The sequence below is a fragment of the Bactrocera neohumeralis genome, chromosome 3, assembly GCF_024586455.1.
Source record: "Bactrocera neohumeralis isolate Rockhampton chromosome 3, APGP_CSIRO_Bneo_wtdbg2-racon-allhic-juicebox.fasta_v2, whole genome shotgun sequence".
In the NCBI taxonomy this organism is placed as follows: Eukaryota; Metazoa; Arthropoda; class Insecta; order Diptera; family Tephritidae; genus Bactrocera; species Bactrocera neohumeralis.
In genome coordinates, this window is record NC_065920.1 from 75,802,797 (window position 1) to 75,826,992 (window position 24,196).

Sequence of the window (24,196 nt, forward strand, 5' to 3'; positions counted from 1 at the left end):
TTTTAATTCGCTGAACTATGTCAATGTCGTCATATATATCTCGTACAGCTCATCGTTCTATCGGATGCGATATTCGCTGTGGCCAATGCGCAAAGGACCATAAATCTTTCGCAGAATTTTTCTCTCGAAAACTCGTAACGTCGACTCATCGGTTGCTGTCATCGCCCAAGCCTCTGCACCATATAGCAGGACGGGAATTATGAGCGACTTATAGAGTTTAGCTTTTGTTCGTCGAGAGAGGACTTTACTTTTCAATTGCCTACTCAGTCCGAAGTAGCACCTGTTGGCAAGAGCAATCCTGCGTTGGATTTCCAGGCTGACATTATTAGTGGTGTTAATGCTGATTCCTAAATAGACGAAATTATCTACAACTTCAAAGTTATGACTGTTTCGTGAGAGCCAAGTCGCGAGTGCGACGACTGTTTGTTTGATGACAGAAGATATTTCGTTTTGCCCTCGTTCACTAATTACCAAGTTTTTAAAGCGAATTCTGTAATCAAGTGCTAAGCCAGCAGTCACGAAATTATAACTGTCTTGTATACTTTAGATTTAGGAGTCTAAGAAATCGAACAACGAACTGGCATAAATAGGAAGTAATTGGTCTAAAACAGACTAGCATAATTTACTAAAAACGTATTAGCAAGCATTTATAGAGAATTCCATAATTAAATGTTAAACGAGCAGTCATTAAATTATAACTGTCTTGGGTTTGCCGAAAGCTCGAGAGTAGCGAATTGGAAAAACTATATGAGCTGCTTAATGTACCCGAAAACTAAGTATCTAGTATCTAATACAACTCGCTTGTATTTGACAAGAGAGCAGTGTCCAAAGATAGCGCGTAGAGAAATGTCGAATCGATGACAGCTTAAATAATACGCATCGCTGATTCTTACATAAATCTGATCAAATTTTACCCTGACTGGTCCATTTAAACAGTGCACGCATACCGAATCGATAAAACTTATTGCTTGATTTATCGAATTGTATTTCTAACTCATCGTATTGGCATCAGAGAGATAGCAAAAGATCAAAACATCTGTCATATATCGACCCAACATATTTTGGTTAAAGTTTTGGATAATGTCTTGGTTAATGTTACCATTAACGTTATGGGTACGAAGCATGTCATTACTAAACTGATACCGACATACATATGTCAGTCTTTTGTAGAAACTCCGAAGTCGCATAACAGATGCTTGACTTTGTCACTTAGAACCCCAGGTTTACCAAACACATAATTGCTGGTGACGAGATGGGATGCCGTTTTCCCGACTGTCGGTTCTACGTAAGCGGAAGGGCAACGATTTTTTTATCCAGACAAGTACTGTCGATTCGGCAGAATTCCGTCGCTACAACAAAAACAACGAGACGTGGGTGTGTAAGTGAGACGCCGAAACTGTCCAACAATATACCGAATGGCGGTTACAGAAACGAACGGAAAGCGAAAAAAACCAAAATTCGCGGAAGGCACTGAATGCCATCCCAGCCGAGGCTTATAACAAGTGTATGGAAAGATGGAAAATTAGTTCAGGAACCTGTTTTAATGGTGAAAATAAGAATTTGTATTGAAATTCTTCAAGTGTTTTGTTTTTTGTATTAGTCCGGTCTTAATTTGATCAGATGGTAACTAACTTAGGTGCATTAAAAAAAGAGCATATTTACCCTTCGTGAAAACATTTTGTTCATCTATTAAGCCTCCTAATTGTTTCAATATGTACGCTACCTTTGGCTGGACTGTTGTTTGCTTTAACTGATTTGTACTCACCTAAAAAGAAAAAAATAAGAAGAATAATTCGGAGAAAATTTACACAAAGAGTAATTATGAAAGTCAATAATACAAGGAAAAGGACTTAAGAGAAAAGATTAAATATACAAAACAATTGAATAAAAAATTTATGGGAAGACTTTGTTTGCTCTCCTATATAACATATGGTCACTAAGGGCCAGCACTCAGAGCAAGGCCAGGAGCTTGCTAGGCACGACTGAGGTGATGTGATCCCTGGTCACGTAGATGAAACCTAGGTCCCGTAGCCTGCTTCTACAAATTTCTGAGCAATCTAGAATCAGGTGTTCTGAGTCTATGACCATGATGGACAAGTTTAAGCCTGCAGTGCCCTGTATAAAGCGCGACAAGGAGATGGAATTTGTCTCGGGAGAGGTTGATCATATTTCTAAACTTTGCATGGTTGTACCGTCGCAGTAGTAGCTTGGCATGCCGTATTTCTGCTGCCTGCTGCCAGTACCGTTTTCTCGCCACTGTCAAAGACATCAGACTAAATTTCATATCAAAATAATCACTAGTGTTTAGTATACGCTTGTCTTTCTGAAGTAGATAAAGTACATTCGGCGATTCTTACGATGAGTGAAATTATTTAACAAAGAAGTTCCATTAAATTATGTAAGCGGAATCAAATTTCTGGTGCCGAAACGTTCAGAATGTTGGAAAAGGCCTTCGGTAATAATTGTTTGTCGCGAGCAAATGTGATTGGTACAAAGTACTCAAAGAGAGTCGAGAACTCGTTGACGACGAACCATGTTTAGGACGGTTATCAATATCAACTGATGATCAGCACGTCAATAAAATAAATGAATTTGTACTCGAGAATCGACTATTAACTGGCATCGTCGGAATGTCGGAAAGATTAGTGAAATCCATTTTTAAAGATATTTTGGTTCTAAGAAAAGTGAAAGCACGATTTGTTCTACAATCACTAAATTTTTTCTAAACGCATTGTGGCGGTAACCAGGATGCCATGAAACGTACTATTACCGGCGAAGAGTCTTGGATCTATGCTTACGACCCGGATACGATCGTTTGATCCGAATCAAAGGGGAACCGAAGCAGCAAAAACCACGTCAAAGCACGTGAAAGCACGTCAAAAATCAAAGTTATATTGACGGTTTTTTCCGATTATCGGCGTGAGATAAAAAGAGGCCAGAATTTTCGGCCGACAACTCTTGCACTGCATTGGTTCTTCATGAGTCTTTTGCCAAATTGGCTTAAGCAACTATTTCGAAGATTTGGCCAAGGGGGATTTCTTTGAGGGGGACGACATAAATTTTGAAGAATAAATTAAGAATTTAAAAATTTTGAACAAAGACTTGCTATTTTTAGCTCTTAGCAGTATGTAGTATAATTTCAATTTTTTTTTTTTTTTGTAATTTTACACCTCAAATTGGTTTCTCTAGAATTACATAAATATCCGACATTTTTATTTGTGTTATAAGTAAATGTTTGCACAAAATTTCATTGAAATATTTAAATGCACACAGCACACAATATTTCTGGACCGACTTAATTCTATACAAAAATATTTATTTGCAAAAGTTTTTGTGCGGATTTCCACTGTAATAAATTTACAGGCAATCTGAATAAAAGCAAAATTTTCATTGTTCATAAATTAAGCGGCACAAAAGCGATGTGCGCAAACATATTTATACATATTATTATTATACGTATATATTTATATTATTTCATAAAAATATATTCACATAGGTATGGCATATTCCATATTTATATAGCTACATATGTATATACAATATGTTGCATACTCTCATTCTACGCAAATAAATCAGAATTTAAGCTTTTCATTCAAAGTGAAAATTGAACTAATTGGGCTTATTACAAATTTATTCAAAGCCTTTTATCGGCTTTTACGAATTAAAATATTCCATGGAAATCAGTAATGGATATTTATTATATTTCAAATAAACTCAAAATTTAATTAGGTGATACAGTTAAGTAAAATATGTGGTAATAAAATTTCCAAAAAAACATTTTTAATTAATATAAAGGATTTGGAAAGTAAGGGATTTCGACAAAAATCTGGAAATTCTCTTTTTGCTGAAAGTAACCTTTAAAGTTCTGGAAACACTATGCTAAGAAGAATTTGGAAAGTAAGGGATTTCGACAAAAATCTGGAAATTCTCTTTTTGCTGAAAGTTACCTTTAAAGTTCTAGAAACACTATGCTAAGAATGAGGTTGAAGGTGGAAGACTATCACAATTTTTCTCTGTCCAACTCACAGTAAGGTCAACGCTTTCGGGTCAGTCGGCTTCAACACGTAAACCTTAAGGCATTTTTCTCGAAACTGCGTTTCTCATATCGTGCGACGATAGTACTAGAAGAAACTGTAACTGTAGCCGCACAGTACACAGTGATATTATCTAATAAACTAATACATACGATTGACGAACTATCTCCTGTATCAAACAAACAGCTGTCGCATGCGCAACTTGGCTCCCACGACACTGCTGACAGTCATAACTTCGAAATCCTAGGTATCAGTCTTGGAACCAGCATTAACGCCAACCACAACGTTAACCTCGAAATCCAACGCGGACTAACTCTTGACTATAGGTGCTACTTCAGAATGAGTACGCAATTGAGAAGTAAAGTCCTCTCTCGGCGAAGAGAGACCAAACTGTAATAGTCAATCATCATCCCTGTCCTGCTATATGGTTCAGAGGCGTAGACGATGACAACAGCTGATAATAAAATAGTTTGTGTTTTTGTTTGACTCAAACAAAAGGCATTACAAACAAGTCCAAACATACTAGCCAGTACACAAACTTATCTTCGGCCAATAGAGCCAGCCTACTTAGTGCCGAATACACTGATAATTATTTTTTTGAAGCTGTACCTAGAGATGGATTTAGACGATAGATGAACAGAGCGATTTGTATATCTTGAAAAGAAATTCTCTAAGCTCAGCGAGCAAAAATTAAAGAGGGAATATTTATAGGTCCACAAATACGGCAACTGAGAACTCACAGCTTTGAACAAAAACTGAATGTCAGGAAAAACTCGCTAGGCAATGTTTTATGAAGTTTGTCCAAAGTTTTCTAGAAAACCATAAAGCGGATAATAACGAAGACTTAATAAATGATATAATAATGTTGTATAAAGCTTTGGGACGTAATATGCTCTTAACATACATACGCAAAATTCTCATCTGGATTTCTTTGCGGGAAGTTTAGGTGCTGTGTTCGTTCAGGGCATTTGCGAAATGATGTTGGAGATTTAAAAAAGACCTATATTAAGCACGAATTTCTCAAAATGTAGGTGATGTTTGTACTTTTTAAGAACATGAAAACAAAAGTCCAGGAGTGGTACGTTGAAAACATGCCTCGTTCTGGACGACTGGACGACTGGTTCGACCTCTACAACATAAAACTATTTCAAAAAATTAGGAAAATGATGCCTGAAAATCGCCAGCTAAGGGTTAGAGAAATGGTAAGAGAGTTCGACATCGCTCGCAAGTCCCTTTGAATGAATTTGGTGCATATTTTGGGTATGAAAAGCGTTCTTGCTCGACTCCTCCGGATAAAGCTGAATTTTTTTCAAAAAGAGTACGATTTTGACCGAATTTAAAGCCAAAATTGCAATGAATACCCTCGTTCAACCACTGTATTAACCACCATATTTGGCTCCATGTGATTTTTTTCTTGTTCCCTGAACTGAAACTGCCGCTCCGTGGAACCCGTTTTTGGTCGATCGAAGAGTTAACAAAACACAATTCGCAGAAGTAGCTGAAGGCCATCCCAAAAAGTGCTTATGAAAAGTGTTTCAAGGACTGGAAAAAACCTTGGTGTGTAAGTGTTTTACATCTGGGATTACTTTGAAAGCGACAAAATATCAATATTTATTGATAAATAATTAAATATTTTCAATTTTATTTACAATTTCCTTTGCTTTTTTGTCATATATATTTTTGATTTCATAAAGCCCCTTAGTAATTCGTTCTAAGTTCTTTATATATGATTATACATAAACATATGGTATATAGAATGCTAACATATGTTTTACATACGAACATACATATATGTATAAGGTTCAAAGCATTTCAGAGTTATTGTGAAGTTTTACAAAAATGATATATCTACATAAGTATATATTTTGAAACTGGTATACATGCACAATCTATGCATGTGAGAATTGATAAATCGGCTGTCGGTGTCATTAATGATTGAACAAAAACTAAATGTACATACATACATACATATATGTATATTATACATATGTACCTCCAAAAGAATGTAAACAACAGCATTTGTGTAAAATGAACGGCTTCCACAAGCGCTGAATGGGTCGGAAGCAAAGGGCAAGTCGGCTAAAAACATATCGGCAATTGTGGAAAAAAAAAAAAAAAGTGGCTTATGTTGTTGGTGTACATACAGGTAATTACAAGCAAAGAGGGTTGGGAGCTTAATGGCATATTTGTACGTATGTAAATGCCAAACATATACATGCCAATGGCAATGGACTATGCAAATACATATGCTGCAACAACCTGTCAGTTGTACACACACGCACACAAACACAGATAACTACATACACGTACATATGTAGGTAGTTATTTGGTGTATGTTAATATGCTTGCCAAGCATCTAAGTTCACGTTCCTGCATTGTTTTTCGCTTGTACCTGCTGGCATGTTGCATGCACCATGACGGCCCATAGCTGTGCGCTGGCCAAAACACGAGTACACACCGGCTGCAATGCCAAATGCTTACCAAAAACTAAAAATGTTCCGCTACGTTGCACTCATTCGACTAATGTGTGCAGCTCTTTTTGTATAAATTTGTATTTATGCGCCCGCGAGTATGCGGGGGAGTGTTCCAAATGACAATAACTTGCGACTGTCGACGGTTTGGCACTACGCCGCACACATTACGGTTAAAAAACTGCTCAAATCAATGTTACAGGCAATGCACGAGGAGGAAAATAAGAATAAAAACAACATACTATATATCTTCAATGACTTTTTAAGTTACCAGCGCTGCGAAATGGCGGCGAAAAAAGGAGTAAATTGTGACAAAAAAAATACCCAGAAATTGCAAATAAAATGCAAAATATTTACTTATTCATCAGTATTTTTTTGTCACCTTCAGAGTAATCCCCACCAGATGTAATACACTTAAATGATTTTTCCAGTCCTCGAGACACTTTTCACAAGCACTTTGTCGGAAGGCTTTCAGCCCCTTCAGCGAATTTTCATCAATCGACTGAAAACGGGTTCCATTCCGATGATTGTTGACTTGTTTGCATGCCAAACTCAAAAATCCATGTCTCATCGGCAGTTAGAATGCTCTCTATCAATGTGGGATCGGAATTCGCACGATCAAGCTTGTCCATAGAAACCTGTTTACGGTATGCTTTTTGAAAAAAAAATTAAACTTTATCGAGCCAAGTCGAGCAAGAACGCGTTTCATACACAAAATATCCACCAAAATCATTCGAACGGAATCGCGAGATATGTCGAGCTTTCCTGTCACTTCTCTAACACTTGCCTGACGTTTTTCAAGAACTCAAAGGAAAATAATGCATCAAGCAATGTTTTAATATCCTGTTCTGATATGAACTAAATATATTCCAGTGAGAGCGTTCCGCATCGACCGAAACAAATTGTAGTCCGCTGGGGAAAGGTCTGAGCTATGACCCAGCCACGGTTTCTCATATAGTTTTTAACCGCTAATGCTTGTGTTTAGTCGCAAATACTGGACTTTATTCGGTAAACGCTCGCTTCAATTCGATGAATTGTTGCCGAAAGTATTCTCCATTAATAGTTTCACTTGGGTTTGGAAGCTCAAGTCCTAATGATTCAACCAAATACTGAACATAACCTTGGGGTCATGGATATTCGGCTTTGTGGTTATTTGGCTGGTTGGCCAGGTTTCAAATATGATTTTTTGTATTTGAGGTTGTCCTAATGGATTTGGTTTTCACCATCAGTCACAGTCCGATGCAAAAATAAAACTTGTTTCGTTCAGCAGCGTTTCTGACGTGTAAAGTTGTCTTTCAACGTCTCTGAATGTATCCGGTTGCAGTTAAATGTTTCGAAACAGCTGCTTGAGTGACTCCTAAAAGGCCTGAGATCTTTTCTTGTGTTTGACAACAGGCTTCATCGAATAATGCTTCCAATTCCTCACCTGGAAACTGATTTCGACGTTCACCGCTTTTAAAGCATACGAACCACTTTTCGTATGTTTGCTCAGCTAGATCGTGTTCAACATAAACTTCCACCAAAATACGATTATTTTGGGCTGAGGTTTTTTATATGTGGTTTCAATCGCCGGAAGCTGCTAAGCCGATGGCCTTGCCCTTTAGCAACCTTACCACAATTTCATCTGATTGGAAGTGAGTCGGCACTTCGTTGTCGTTTTGCTTTCGAGGAAACAAATGGACTTCCCGTGAGCTCAAAAAGCGCTGGTCAAAAATAAGTAGTTGTGCGACCGGGAGATCCTTCAGCGTGAACCCTAACAGATCTTCTGAACTACTAGCTCTTAGCAAAGTCAAACTCGCCGAGATGCTAAATGGACACTGGCCAATTGATTCATATGCGGTGTGTAAAAATATCATGTCAGACGTTTTTTGTCAAAGCTGTATAGTGTAAGGAAGGCGGAATGAACTTGCCACTTACTCTTTTATTGCCCGGTTTTTGCCAAACTAAGTTAGAAATATCTCGTAAGGCACAACTTCGGCAACCGTAGCGAAGTTGTTGTCTTTGATATTAATCGACTTAAAAAATTTGTTGTAAACTCAAAATGCTTTGTGGATTTTTGAAAACCTCGGGATCCCTTTTTGGAGTTTCTGACTAACACAAAAGACCAAATGTTACAGCTATCCAAGCGAGTTCTATAGGTATTTTTCTCGGGAAGGTCAACCCTGCAACTTAATTTACCCTGATGTGATTATGCTCGTGATCCAATATGTATGAAGCTTCTGAACCTGTGGTACGGGTACTACCATTTAAAGACAGGGCTGGAGAGCCCTATATGAAACTAAACTCCAGTAGAGAATACTACAGACTTACATACGAGTATGTATACATATCGTCACCTAAAATGCAAGATAACGTTACATCACTTTTCATTAGTTTACAGGAGAAGGGGAAAAAATATAATAGATATTGCAACAAAGTATATGTTTTGGTTATGAAATGGATATATAACGGTTATCATACACTCATTTTTTTAAAAATGAGTTTTGGCTATAAAATGGTTATATATTGGTTAGCATACACTCATATTGAAATAAAAGTTGACTTTTGGTTATTAAATGGTTATATATTGGTTATCATGCACTCATAATGAAAGAAAATTTCAGTTTTGGTTATAAAATGGTTATTTATTGGTTATATATGGGTTATATATTGGTTATCATACACTCATATTGAAACAAAATTTGAGTTTTGGCTATATATGTGTATAAGTATATATAATACATACATATGTATGTACATATGTACATATCTACGAGTACCTCTTCGGGTTATCTATAAACAACAGTGGCTACGCTATCGTACTGCCGGAAAATGGCATTGAAAACTCACACAAGAGCAAAAGTTAAAAGTCAAAATTGGTTTTAAGCGAAAAAAATCGCAAAAAACATTTCTTCTTCATTTTTCATTTTTCCTTGCAACAGTCGGTACTGCCGCCAGTACTTAAGACCACCAATATGCAACCAGCTACGATAATAACCGTGACAGGCTTACGCTTTTATAGTGCAAAAGCGGAAAACCTAACGCTACAAATGGTCATGGCTATCTGTAAAGCGACTAATAACAACAAAAACAAACGAAACAACAACAAAACCGAGCCAAAAACAACTGAAACCCCGAAAAATGTCGCTAAGGACAATACCAACTGTTTACATATTTTACATAGTTCGAGCGTGTAGGTATGTGCCGAGCATGAGCGCAGTTCAATGAGTGCATTGCAACTAACGGTGCGCATGCATGCATTCTTTAAAACCGTGTGGTAGCTACCCATTTGCCACCACAGCCAGCGCAACTTGCCAGTGGTATCATTGGTTGTGCGCTGTCCATGCCAGGCATATTCACATCACATTAATAATTGGCAGTAAAACAATGCCGCCTGCAACTCACACACACACACACACATAAACAAAGGCAACCGGGCGGCCAACAACAAGGGAGCAACAAAAGCAAGTTGCAAGTGAGCTATGTTGCGGCATTGTTGCCACGGCTGGCCATGGTTGGCAAAGCGGTGAGTTGCTGGTGCGACGAAGCGGTGCTGGCGTCGTGTGCAACCAACGACATGGCCCATGAGGCAGCGGCGTTGTAACCGAAAAATGTTTACTTCCCGTTTGCCACAAAAAATCACTAATGGCGCATGCAAACATACACGAACACCAGACACATATGTGTGTGTGTGTGTGGTTTTGTTGTCATGTCTCATGTACACACATGTTCCCAGCATACACACATACACACGCGACATGTGCGCCCGCAGGCAACCAAAGTGTGTGGCATGTGAATTTGAAAAGCTTAGATAACAAATATCGTGGAAAACACAAACAACAACAGCAACAATGGCAGCGACTAACATAAAATACACGAAATTTTAGTTCACAGCTAATACGGGTGTAGCTGTCTGTGTTGTAGCAAACTAAAAATAATAGCAATCATACTTTTTATGCAGCGTTATTATGAATATTGTACAAGTAGCGAGTTCAACCGAAAATTTTCGGCAACCCAAACTATGTGCATACATATGTACCTAAGAGGTGTATGTGTTTGTGAAATGGCATTGTGCAATTGTGGGCGGTCGGCAGGTTTTAGAGCGGCGCATAGCCGACACACACGCTCGTGAGTGCGGTGAATGTGTTTAATGGGCCGTTTCGTACATTCCAAAATCGCAACATTAAAATTTGCACAATGTAGTGCATGCGGAATACTGTCCGGGCATTTCCAAATTAATGTGAATACTTTGGACGCATAAATATTGCGAAACCGTTGGGAATGCGGGCAGAAATGTCAATGTCAGCAAAACAGCGGAAATTAGTTAGTCAAAAAGAAACAGGAAAGCAAACGTTAGCTAGTTAAAGGGTGATCCATTTCGAGGTTCCTTACTTTTTTTTAAAGAAAAAACGCAGAATTTTCAAATTTAATTTGGAATGTTCATTATCATACAAAAGAACATTCTTTGATATTTATTTTTTGAAGAATATTTCTTTCACATGTTAGCCGCGGTTACAACTCAGTTGATCCATCCATTTAGTCCAACTTTCGATGGAACGTTCGAGCATTTCGACTAATAAATGGCGAATGACACGCGCGATTTCACCCAGGCCTGAATCGAAGCGGGATTGTCCGCATAGACTTTACACTTTGGAAAAAGTCTAACGATATGATATTACACGGTCTTGGTGGCCAATCGACCGGTTCAAAATATGAAACTCACCGAAGTGTTCTTTCAATAAATCCATTGATTGATGCGATGTTTGGGAATTCAAATCGCCTTGCCGTCTTGTTGATGTGGCCAAGCTTACGAGCTTCAATTTCAGGCATCGAATAGTCGGTTATCATGGCGCAATAATGGTCGCCATTGACGATTACGTTCTCACCGGCAGCATTTTTGAACAAATATGGAGCGATGATTCCACAGGCCCACAAACCACAACAAATCGTTGTTTTTTCTGCGCTGCTCTTGAATCTCTTTAGGTTTCTCTTCGTCCCAAAGGCGGCAATTTTGCTCGTTTACATACCCATTGAGCCAGAAATGGTCCTCAAACTGAACAAAAAAAAGATCCGAAAACCTCGGATCTTCTTGGAACTTTTTAAGAGCCCATCAGTTCTTGCACAAACTATATTTTGTACGCTTTCAATTTAAGATCTCAACGTAAAATGCGTCAATTCGTTACATACATATGTACGTCAGTCCGAGTTGCTGCAAACGGCACCAAATTGACTCTCGACGGTCTTCGTGTACACTTTCAGCTACGGCTGCTATGTTTTCTCCACAGCATGCTGAAAGTGGTCTGTTTGGTCGAATATTATTCAATAATGAATACTGGATCTCAAGATAGGTGATGGTGTGGCGAATAGAACGCTCAGTGGGCCGATTATGTTGACCATAAGTTGAACGAAGTCCGTGAAACACATTCGTTACAGGACGTGAAGCTTCGCAGTAGAGTTGAACGATTTGTAAACATTGTTCGGACGTAAGTCTTTTCATGAAGAAATGCCAAACAATACTGAACAGAAATAACATGACAGCTTGGCACGACTCACTCGTGAATTGTCAAAAAATGCGATTGAAAAAGTACCTCTACCTAGATCACCCGTTAGAAGAGGTAATTTACAGAATGTCCGCGGTTTCCTTCTGGGTGTACAACGTACATATATGTTCAGAGTATAATAAATATTTATTATCTCTCAAATTTACATGTAGAATTAGAGGCCAATGGAATGTGATACGATTTGGCATCATTGTTCATCTAGACGCCAAAACTGTTAAATAAAATTTAATAAATTTTCATTTCCAGGCCTTAAATTTAAATGAAATTTATTTCCTACTCTCATTATAGATCAATTATGTTTCTTCCTTAATAAGTGTATTAAAACTACTTTTAGGGAATGAGCCTCCTCAAAGTAAGAACGAACCTATTCGAACCTTTTAATACCATGCGAGTTTTCAGACAAGGTGGACACATCGGATGGGCACGCTATTTAAAATTGTGTTTTAGCGTGGCTCTGCCGAGCACATAAACCCTTGGTGTGCCTATGGTAAAGAATGAAGTAGAGGACTACAGTAAGATATACAAACTTGAACTCCGGAAACATCTAAAGTCATTAACGAGAGCCTTGAAACAATCACATATTCAAACTCGCTGGTAAATAAGAGATTTACCAACCTAATAAAATCAAGGTATTAGCAGAAAGGCTCAACCACAACCTTGAGCTTATTTAGGATTCAAATAGATTTGAAATTTTATTACTAATTTAGGCCTTAAACCAGCAGATTCAATAGAGAAAGAAATATTGAGAAAAAACTTAATTGGCGTAGCGAGCAGGATGTCTCCAAAACTTTTGCGGCTAACGAGAGGGTAACTGGTCTGGTGGTTAAATAGGACAAGACGAATTATGTGCTGGCTACCAACAGCAATTTGAAGGAGAGCGAGCTATTTGCTAGGAACTATTTTTCAAAAGCAGTCAAGAACTTCGTTTATCTTGACACTGACATAAACAAGAATAATGATGCCTGCCTTGAAATTCAGCGATAAAACAATTGCGAATTGCTGCTATTGCGGGTACAGTAGGCAATTAGAATGTAAACCATCTTTCGATAGACAAAATTAACACTCTTCAAGGCGCTCGTAGTACACGTACCCCCGTATGAAGCAGATATGATGCTAAAAACTTAAGAGCTGGTGCTTGGATTGTTCGAAAGGAAAGTATTTTGCAAGATTATTCGATTTTTACGAGTTGACAACTACTATCGTATCCGCACAAACGACTAATTGCATGAACTGTGCCACCAAATTGACATTGTGCAGTGAATAAGCATCTAGCGATAGCATTGGGTGGGTCAAGATAGATGATGACGCTCCAATGAAAAATGTTTTCATGCGAGAATCTAGAGAGAATGACGTAGAAGTAGACAGTGTCTCAGGTGGAGTAACCAACCTGAAGAAGTAGTGGCAAAACTTATTGTACGATGCTGAAGAAAATGCACGAACAGCCGAGCTGCTTCGAAAGCATTATTACGTCAGGCAGAAGACCAACAGGGTTGATAAGGTTCATTAAGGCAAGAAAGTGGGTGGAGACTACTTTAATCCATCCAACAAAGGACTTATTTAGTGGAAAGTTGTCTATATTTCTTAGTAGTTGAAGTATAGTTGATGCTTTTTTTTTGCTTGCTAAACGCAATAAAGGATAACAAACTAGAGTTTACTACGAAGCAGGTTCTAAGTTTATCAGTTTAAACGTGTTTATTTTCATTTTGTCCATATGCTAAGAAAATTAGTCGTTGCGAGAATTTTGGCAGAGTTCAATCAAAAAAATGTTTAGATTGAGATTTTCTCTTATTTGAACCTATGGCTTCAAGCTTTCAGTGTCTTAAGGATTAACATGGGTTTACTGGCTTCAAAAAATATAAGTTTTTTTTATTGTTTTGTTAAATTATCAACATCTCTAGAATATTGTCCTAAATTTTCAAGTTGATCTGAGTAATAGTTTCGGAGATACAGCCTTAAGAACTTGTGCGCTTGATGCTGCCTGGACTTAGTGCGCCGTCTTTAAACGCACTTTTCTCGAAACCGTGTTTTTGAAGTCGGTTGGCAAGATTTCTCGACAACTACTAAACCGATCTTCATAAAATGTTACACAAATCTTTGATATGCAATTCTTAAAGACTTGGACGAAGGATTTTTTTTCAATTACAACTATTTGAAAAAAAAAAAAATTTTGCGAAATTTTACTGAAATTTTAATTTTTCTGTAAAAATGTCTGCCACAAATCCAATTTTCAGTTTTTTTTTTTCTTCGTCCAAGTTCTAAGTTAAGGTTTTAACTAAAACACGTGATTTTTCACTTAGCTGCTCCTGTAAGGAGTTATCCAGCCAACGCGGATGCATCTTTTTTCAGTGGGGTCCGAGGGGTCACCGAGTTTAAAATATTTTTTTCAAAAATTTTCAGAATTTCTATTAATAGATGTTTCTGATGATAAAAAATTTTATTAAAATATTTCATTTTTTATATGAGAAAACATTTTTTTGAAAAAGTATGTTTTTTAACCGGGGAAACTCTTTAAAGAGATTTATTATACGCTCTTAGATATCAAAATTCATATGGAAAAGTGAAATGAATTAATCTCAATAATTGAGCTAAATAAATCACTTATTTCGATAACACAATATATATGTATATGTATATGTATATACAGGGGTGCTTTTTTTAAACTATTAATTTTTTTCAGTCCCATCATGAAATTTCCTTGGAAATACCGTACAAAAATTCCCTGAAAATTTCAGCCCTTAATATTAACATTAAGGACTGGACGAAGGCATGTATAAAATTTCCAATGAAAATACACGACAATCGTGATTTTTTCATATTTTTTTTAGGGTATTTCCAAGTAAATTTCATGATGGGACTGAAAAAAATTAATAGTTCAAAAAAAACACCCTAATATACATATATACATGGAAATTTTTATCGATTATAACATTTTTTTCAATAAAGTCTCTCTCTAAACGAAATTCAATAAAAACGATTACATAAACTCACTTCAGTTGATTGCGCTTCATGCAAAAATAATGAAAAGACATGAGGGTACTTTAGAAAGTATGCAGCAGAATGCCTTCGATAGCATAATAATGAGCTTATAAACAAAAGCTATGCTGGGCTGTCGACACGCTGCTTTACATGCTAAGCAGTCTTAAGCGCCACATGAATTTTTCCTAAGAATATAGGCGAATAAAGGATAATAGAAAAATATAATGGGCTGCTGATAAAGTGATTTACTAAGCTTAAGTCTTAAAGAAAATGCAGTACACATTTAGGTGTGTGTGTGCGTTTGCTTTTATGTTAAAAAAAATAAATTCAAACCAAATTAGTGGCAAAGCAGATGCTTCCTTGGTTGTGCAGCAGACACGCATACAACCTTATAAGTAATATATGTATGTATGTATGTATATGTAAATGTTTAAATGTATTTGTGCTTAAGTGCCTATTATAAGCATATAAAGTGCTTATTATGTATGCATTGTATGTGTAAGCGTTGCTTGCCACATACGGCCGTACCTGCAACACTATGCGTAATTGATAGAGCAATCTGCTGAATACTTCATAATTTCTGTACAACAAGAGGCAAAATCAAAATACAAGCATTCGAATATATGTACATACATATATATGTACATATGTATGTTTGTATAAATATGTATATATTATGTACTTTTATCTATATGTAAGTGGCAAAGCTGAAAGTAGCTGCGGCTGGCTCAATTATCCTGCCGTGTGAAACACCTGCGTACCGTGCAACACAAAACCGAATCGACAGCGCCGCCTAAGATGAAGCAATTTAACATAAGCTTCGTGGAGAAATGATTATCCATTGCTGCGCATCAGAAAAAGACGATTTCTCACACAGTAGCGATGCTAGAAATATGTTTTTTCGTGCTATAAAGATGTACATATGTACATACATATGTATGTATGTTGATATGTGCTTGTGTAGGGTGCTATTACTTAGCTTAGAGGCTGGGAAAAGGTTTATATAATGGTGATGGCACAAGCAAACTGGAAGCAAGACATCTACGCAGACACATACATATGTACATACATATATAATGCACTTACTATATTTATATGTAAATGCATCTGCCTATGTATATACATATGTACATATGTATGTATATACATTTGCAACGTTCACTCAAGCTGCTATGCGCTTTGCACCAACATTTGCATATGCAAAATGCTCCGCTTGCTAGCAACAGCCACCACAGTCTCCCCCACGTTACCACAACTTTCTTCATTTCTGCACTCACACGCTCATTAACATTCTTCGTTGCCGCTTTGTGTGCGCGTGTGTGCCAAGCATCGTCAAACAAAGTGTCGCAATGCGTCACAACGCCGCTTGGTGCGCCTCCCACAGCAGATAAATGCAGTGGCAGCTGCGTCTAATGCGCCACTTCTGCCGGTATGCGATAAAGACAATGCCTTGCCACGAACGGCTTGTGCGGGTGTACGTGTGTGTGTGTGCTTTGGAGAAAAGAAAGCAGCAGCAGCTCACATTGCAATAAAATGAGATGGCCAACTGGGAAATTATTTGCACAAAATCCATGCAGCGACATATACCATACATACATACATGCACGTGTATATGTACGGGAATATCTGCAACTCAGCATGTGCAAGAAGTGTTGCGCCAACTGTTACCAATGCAACAATTTATATGCAAAATCAGGCAGTACATATAGACATATGCATTCATATACATATATATGTACATATGTATATAATATAGATATGTTATGTATTTTCATATTTCTTGCTCATATGTATTATATAAACATGTCTACCGTTATGCCTCAGATTTGCCATCTCAACAGCGCCATACAGTTGAGTGCATGAAAAAAGTAGCGCAATAGAGACTTATATTTAAAGACCTTTCCTAACATATCGAATGTTGAAAATAAGGCAACAAGACAGAACCTAAAAAGAACCGAAGCAATGGCGGGATACAGTTTTACAACAAATTAAAATGCTATAAAATAAGACAAAACTGAGGATCGGATGAGGAAATGTAAAAAATTCAAATATTGATTTTTTGAACATATAGCTTATCTTCTTCTTCTTTATAGGCGCAAACACCGCTTACGCGGTCATAGCCGAGTTTACAGCAGCGCGCCATTCGTTCTTCCTTTTCGCTGTTTGGCGCCAATTGGAGACTCCAAGTGTAGACAGGTCCTTTTCCATCTGGTTTTTCCAACGGAATGGAGGTCTTCCTCTACCTCTGCTTACCACGGCGGGAACTGCGTCGAACACTCTCAGAGCCAGAGGGTTTTCATCCATTCGGACGTCATGACCTAGCCAACGCAGCCGCTGTTTCTTAATTTGCTGAACTATCTCATTGTTGTTACCAGTGCGCAAAGGACCATAAATCTGCCGCAGAACCTTTCTCTCGAAAACTCGTAACGCCGACTTATTAGATGTTGTCATCGTCCACTCGTCTGCACGATTTAGCAGGATGACTTAGTGAGTGACTTATAGAGTTTGGTCTGTGTTCATCGAGAGAGAACTTTACTTCTCAATTGCCTACTTAGCAATAGCCCCTTATAGCACCTGTTGGCAAGATATATCCTGCGTTGGGTTTCGAGGCTGACGTTATTGTTGTTGATGCTAATTCCAAGATAGACGAAATTATCTATGACTTCTAAGTTATGACTGTCAACAGTGAGATAGGAGCCAAGTCGACGACTGTTTGTTTGATGACAGGAGGCATTTCGTCTTGTCCTCTTTCACTACCACAACCATTTACTTCGCTTCTCCGTCCAACCTGGAGAAAGTAGAACTAACGGCGCGGTTGCTGAGTCCAATGATATCAATATCATCAGCATACGCCAGCAATTGTACACTCTTATAGAAGATGGTACCTTCTCTATTTAGTTCCCCAGGTCGAATTATTTTCTCTATCAGTAGATTGAAGAAGTCGCACGATAGAGAGTCGCCTTGTCTGAAAACTCGTTTGATATCGAACGGCTCGGAGTGGTTCTTCCCGATCCTGACGGAACTTTTGGTGTTGCACAACGTTAGATTAGCCGTTGCGACATAAAAGCAGCTTCTTTTCGTGTGGTCAAAAGAAGCTTTGAAATCGGCAAAGGGTTGGTAAGTGTCGATGCCATTTTCACGGGTCTAATTTATGTAAAAAATAAGCCCGCAGAATTCTTAAATTTGAGAAAAAATTATTTAGTCTTGTCGGCTACCACTTTGCAAATCAGAGGAGACTAGTTGAAAATATTTTGAAAATGTGAAACCTCTCTTGGCGAAGAAACATGTGGCTGCAAGAATAAAGTTCTCAAAAAAACATTTCAATTGACAATCTACAAATTGGTGGAATGAGCTGTGTTCTGATGAAAGCGAAGTTGCTTTTTTCCAACGAACAAGGCCCAGAATAAATGTACGTCCACTACCAAACACAATTTACCATCGCAGGTATGCGACCAAAACTTTTAAACAAGGTGGCCTAAGCATAATGGTATGGGATTGCTTTTCAGTTAGAAAATGCCTATAAAAATTATGTTTCAGCTGATAACGACCCCAAACATACGACCAAATTAGCTGGGAAGTGGTTTGTATCGGAAATAATCGACGTAATGCTCGAGGCAGCGCAGGAAGTGCAGCGAAAAACAATCGAAAATTTATGGTGAGATGATATTAAACGAGTTGTTGCTACTACTCCATCTATTATAGCACAATTTTGGCCTGCGATCAAACAGGCTTGTGCTCAAATCGCTATGAAGCGTTGTAAGGATCTAATGGACTCTATGCTACGACAATGCATGGTTGTAATGCTATTAATTAATCGAAAACATTTAGTATTTAAAAATTAAACCGTTAACTGAATATTTTCCTGTTTTTCCCTCAATAAAATAAGCACTACTAATTTCGTGCACACAGCTGTACATCTATGCGGCGACAATAAAGCGTGAGTGAGGATGCGTGAACGTTTTACTGGCAGCTGATTGTGCTGTCGCTCACATCCATATGCTGGTGTGTGTGTGTATGCGTGTGTGGTTTGTGCAATGCGATGACATCAAATGGTGTGAAACAAAGCTCTTCTCGCAAGCGCCGAAGACGTGTGCTGCATTCGTTGCTGCTGGCGTGTTGAAAATATAGCACAACGCTGTCATTTGATTGCGAAACGCTGTCTTTTTTATTTTCAGCTGATAGCAGTGGGTGACATGCAATATTTCGCAAATATGCGCTTGTGAAGCTTTCCCAGCCAGTTGTTTGATTTATAAAATCTAGCATTTCATTTATTATATTTAATAGTTGCATTTCTCTTTAAACGCTTGAACTTTGTAAATGCTTGCATGTTTTATTTATTATTCTTTTTACATTTTCTTTAAAAAGTTGATGTTTCGATACCTAACCGGATAATTTTGACACTAATTAGTTAGCATTTTGGGATCTTTTCATAATGCTTGAGATTGGTTTAAAATCATTGTTTCATAATTGTTTTAAGGGGTCACTTCATCACGAACACAACTATATGAGTGGCACACAGCCACATGATAATGCTTTTATTCATTATATTTTTCTATAAAGGGAAGAATGCCACGCAAACCACCAATGAAATTCGTGGAGCTTACGGAGACGATGCTGTATCAGTTCGTGTACCACAACAATGGTTTGCTCGCTTCCGTTCTGGAAATTTGGATGTGAAAGATGCACCTCACTCTTTTCAAAAAGGCTGTATGTGTCTGTGAAAAATTTAATGGACCGAATTAACATCAGCGATTCTTTGCTGAAACAAAATGAAATCGACCCATTTCTGAAGCCAATGGTAACAGGAGACGAAAAATGGATCAAATACGACAATAATGTGCGAAAAAGATCATGGTCCAAGCGTAATGAAGCTCAACAAATGGTCGCAAAGCCAGGATTGACACCTCGAAAGTTTATGCTGAGTGTTTGGTGGGATTGGAAAGGAGTCATCCACTATGAGCTGCTCCAGCCTAGTCGAACAATTGATTCTACATTTTACTATCAACAACTGATAAGATTGAAGCAAGCAATTGAGAAAAAGGGCCAGAACTGATCAACAGAAAGGGCTTCGTCTTCCATCAGGACAACGCTAGACCACACACATCTTTGATGACTCGGCAAAAACTTGGAGAACTTTGCATCCACCATATAGCCCTGACCTTGCACCATCGGACTATCATTTGTTTCGGTCAATGCAGAACTCCCTTTTGTGGAGTAAAGTTGTTTCAAGAGAAGCCTATGAAAATTACTTGCCGCAGTTTTCGCCGAGAAACCATAAAAGTTTTATACTGATGGAACCATGCCTCTAGCGGAAAAGTGGCAAAAAGTGTTAGACCAAAATAGTATAGTATATATGGTTCAAACACGAAAACACTTTTTCGACTATTCAATATGTAAGAAACATCAATTAGCTCTCGAGAAAAAGCTTACTTTTTTCTATGTTCGCCGAAACGTACTTTATATGTAACGAAATTTAATAGTGATTGAGTGAATTATAAGCGAAGAAAAGAAAAATGGAATGGGCAAAAAGCGAAACGCCAAATGCGAAAAGCAATTAAGAATAATATAGCAACAACACAACTGTGAAGCAAAAGCAAACATCGTAAAAAGTCGGCGACGAGGCGTTTATTCACCGACACAAAGTTCCAGCGAAGCGGTGACAGCTTAAAAAACACTGTCGGCAACAGCAATGAAAACGACAGCAACATCGACAGACGAAGCAGTAAACAAGGAGAAAACAATTAAAAATACAAATAAGTATAAAATAGAAAGAAAAGTAATGAAAAAGTTACAAATAGAAAGAAAAATAAATAAATTGTTGCCAAAGGCGAAACGCGGACAATGCTGTGCAACGCTGCAACGAGTGCACTATTTGTTGTTGCAATTATTTCTTACTACGCACCGGCGGCAATGCAATCATTCAGCACGAATAATTGTCGGTCCATTTGCATTGCATTATTTGTCATTGAGTCTGAGTCTTTTTCCAAGCATTTATTTGTTTACAGCGCGCCTTTTCTTTTATTTGTGCTGTTGAGGTGATGTTGCCAGCGCAAATGTTGGCGAAACATTGTTGCAATCCTCCAGTGGCTGCACAAATCAGGCGATGTGTCTTGTGGTGGCGAGTGTCACGCAGCGATTGTCAGCCGAACAGCATAACAAACAAATGCAACGCATGTGTGTGTGTGTGTGTGCGTGTCAAGTGAGAGACGAGACAATATGACGGCAGAGTGAAATATGCAGAACAAGCCAGTGCTGACAATAACGAGAAGCGTCAGTATGGTCGCCGCCGACATGTCCAGTTTTGTTGCGCAACAATGTCACACGACGAGAATTGGCTTTGCTTTTTCTGCTGCCGAACGAACGGCTTGTCAGTCTCGAATTAGTTTGGACACATTTCAAGCGGAGTGTGATGTTTAGACATTTGGGCGATGGACGTGTACAAAACTAATTAGTGAAGCTGTACTGAATTAAGCAAATTAAGCATGAAGTGTGCTGACGAGTGTGTGTGCACCTTAAAGCCTTTGCAAGTCCGCCACTTTCAACTGTCAGTCAATTAACTGAGTTGGTAAGTGTCGAAAAAAGGTAAGATTGCAGAAGCAATTCTTTGTAGGATTCAATTTGTTGCAGAAAACTATACAAAACTTGTTGTAGGTAAAATCAGGGATTTTAAATGCTGTTGAGAATAAGTGGCAAGCGCGCTTGAGCTTTGGTGTTCTTCTGATTTCTTAAAATCCTCTTTAACTACTTAGACAACTTTTTGACCTTTTTTGCTTTGCAAAATATTTGCCCATTTGGAGTTTGTGCGGGGATCTATTGTCCAGAGTTTCGCCTTTTAAACTGCGACCACTGCAGGGTAGGTGAAGCAGAGGTCTTTGTTATTGGGAAACTCGCGGAACTTGCCAGCCATCAGCTGGCAACTCCAGAGTTAACATCTACGTGAACAATCAAGTAGCATTCAAGGCTTTGACCACGTTTCGCCTATCGGCCAGAACTGTCTTCGAAAGCAGAGCAGCAATGGATGCAGAGTGTCGCCAAAAATAAGCAAATTCATTTCTACTGGAAGTCGGGTCACAAAGGCATCTAGGACAATGAGATAATAGACGAGATTACCAAAAGTGTTGTACTGCTGTCAACTGCAAACGTGATCATTCTTGGTAAACCACTTCATTGTCTTATACGACGATCTGGACAGGAACATGGTAAGGAAAATCTAAACGCCAAGAAACAAGCTACCTAGGAGAAAAACTGCAAAAGTCATGAGTAAAACGTTAGATCAGAAATAAACAAAATTCCTACAGACACTCGATAGAAGAAACAGTAGGAACATGATTAGAATACTCACTGATCACAGTCTGATGGTATCACACGTTTGCAGTTCGAGAAGACTATAAGAATTGCCGAGAAAAGCACCAGGCAAACAATGCACTTATTCCACATTAGTAAGATAACGTGTCAGGCATTTGGAGGCCAGGTAGGAGACACTGGAAGAAGTATCGCTAGTGAGGCCACAGAGTCTGTTGAAATTCACGTCAAGTACAGGCATACTAAAAGATGACTATTCCTCATGGACTTCGTAATGAAACTAAAGATGGTATCGGAAAGGACCAAAACTGGTCTATGCATGGCTTATTAGCCTACCAGACTAATCTGACCTAACCCAATCTAAATATTTGCCTAAGGCAGTGATTCCATAAGTTTCTTTATCAATTTTCCAATCCTAAAAACTTTCCAATTCTACTAACCTCAAAAAAAATTATCGATATTAAATTGATGCTGATAAGTTACTTGAAAGCATAAGCCTAGTGTTTCGAAATCGCAAAACGAAACTCGCCAATGAATGGATATGTCTTGTTAGTATCGAGACCGGCTCAATCTTTTTTTTTGACGTAAGAGGTTTTACTGCATCGCTTCGTGAGATGTTCATTGCAAAAGTTTAGATCAGCGGAAGGTTCGAAGTTATGACTGTCAATAGTGACAGGACATTTCGTCTTGCCCTCTTTCACTACCAGACCCGTTAGCTTCGCTTCTTTATACAGTCTGCAGAAAGCAGAAATAACGCCAGCAGCTCCACAATCTTATAGAAGATTGCTCCTTCTCTAAATCTAAATCAATTAGCCAACTGCTAATTATACTGGTAAAATGAGTCTAAAAAGCGTTGAAATAATTCCCACTTAAAATGTACCGCTAAGTTACAATATATAGTATACGCATGTGTACAGTAAATCATTCTTATTACAGATCAGAAAACTTTTAAGAAATTAGCGCTGACGAAAGTTTTCTTTACCTTTCTAATTTACTTTTCCGTCTTAGCTTAACTTTCGTTTGACTTTTGGCGCAGCTTTACTTTTGTAATCAAAGACGAAATTAAAGTGAAATTGGCATGCAGAAGAAAACTTTGTTGGCACTCATTTCGTTGGTGGGAAAGTGTAAATATCAAGTCCATGTTGGCAGTTGGTATTGGAGAAGGTGTCAATATCGCAGACACCGAAAGTTGTAAATAAATAACAGCTTAATGCTTAATACGGATGGGCTTAATTAGTAATCAATGGCCGCTTTAGAGAGAGAGAAGAGAGAGAGCTACAGAAAAGAAGGTAGAAAAGGCACTAAATAGAGCGTATAATATACCTAGGTCGAGCAAAAAGAAATCCTTTACTTTTTTGTATTAAATTGAAGGTATATGAAGGATCCTGCAGTGATCCGCATTATTTTTCCTTTTACTTCTCTGCCACCCATACTTCGAGCTTGTGTTTCGTATCATGTGATTCAAATTGTTCCAAACGGTCTCTTGTGTAAAAGTATAGCTTCTGGTCAAGCGAAACAGTGCTAACATGATGGTTACTGCAGTTTGTGAAATAATTTAGAGGAATGGTGCCGAGTCGACAGTCCTTGACTAGATAAAAATTCGAGTCCGTTCCGGTTACTTGGACCCGACTCTTCTGGGAAAGGCTTATGTGATGATTGGACTTGTCGATTTACATTCGTTTATTGATATTGGCGCCAATTGCTCTTTTAGAACGTGGTGACATCCAAATTACCGGAACGACACCAAAATAGTGCTTGAATGACACTTACAGTTTCAGGACCGTACAGATATTCACATTTGAAGCCGTTTTGCTTGTGTTTTTGCCTTTATTGAAGAAAAACTACCAAATATTTTCTTTTTACTGGTGTCCGT

The 24,196-nt window shown here is 38.1% G+C and overlaps 1 protein-coding gene across 6 annotated transcripts in view; it reads right to left on the reverse strand.

Annotated features, from left to right (window-relative positions):
* Positions 1 to 24,196, reverse strand: part of LOC126751978 (uncharacterized) — a 180,444-nt gene that overhangs the window by 145,968 nt on the left and 10,280 nt on the right. Inside the window, exon 1 of one of the 6 annotated variants that reach the window (XM_050462489.1) lies at positions 1,663 to 1,759. The exons of the other annotated variants lie outside the window; for them this stretch is intronic. The gene's annotated coding sequence lies outside the window, so the exon portion shown is untranslated. Of the gene's footprint in view, positions 1 to 1,662; positions 1,760 to 24,196 lie in introns of those variants that run through there. 6 annotated transcript variants of the gene reach the window in all.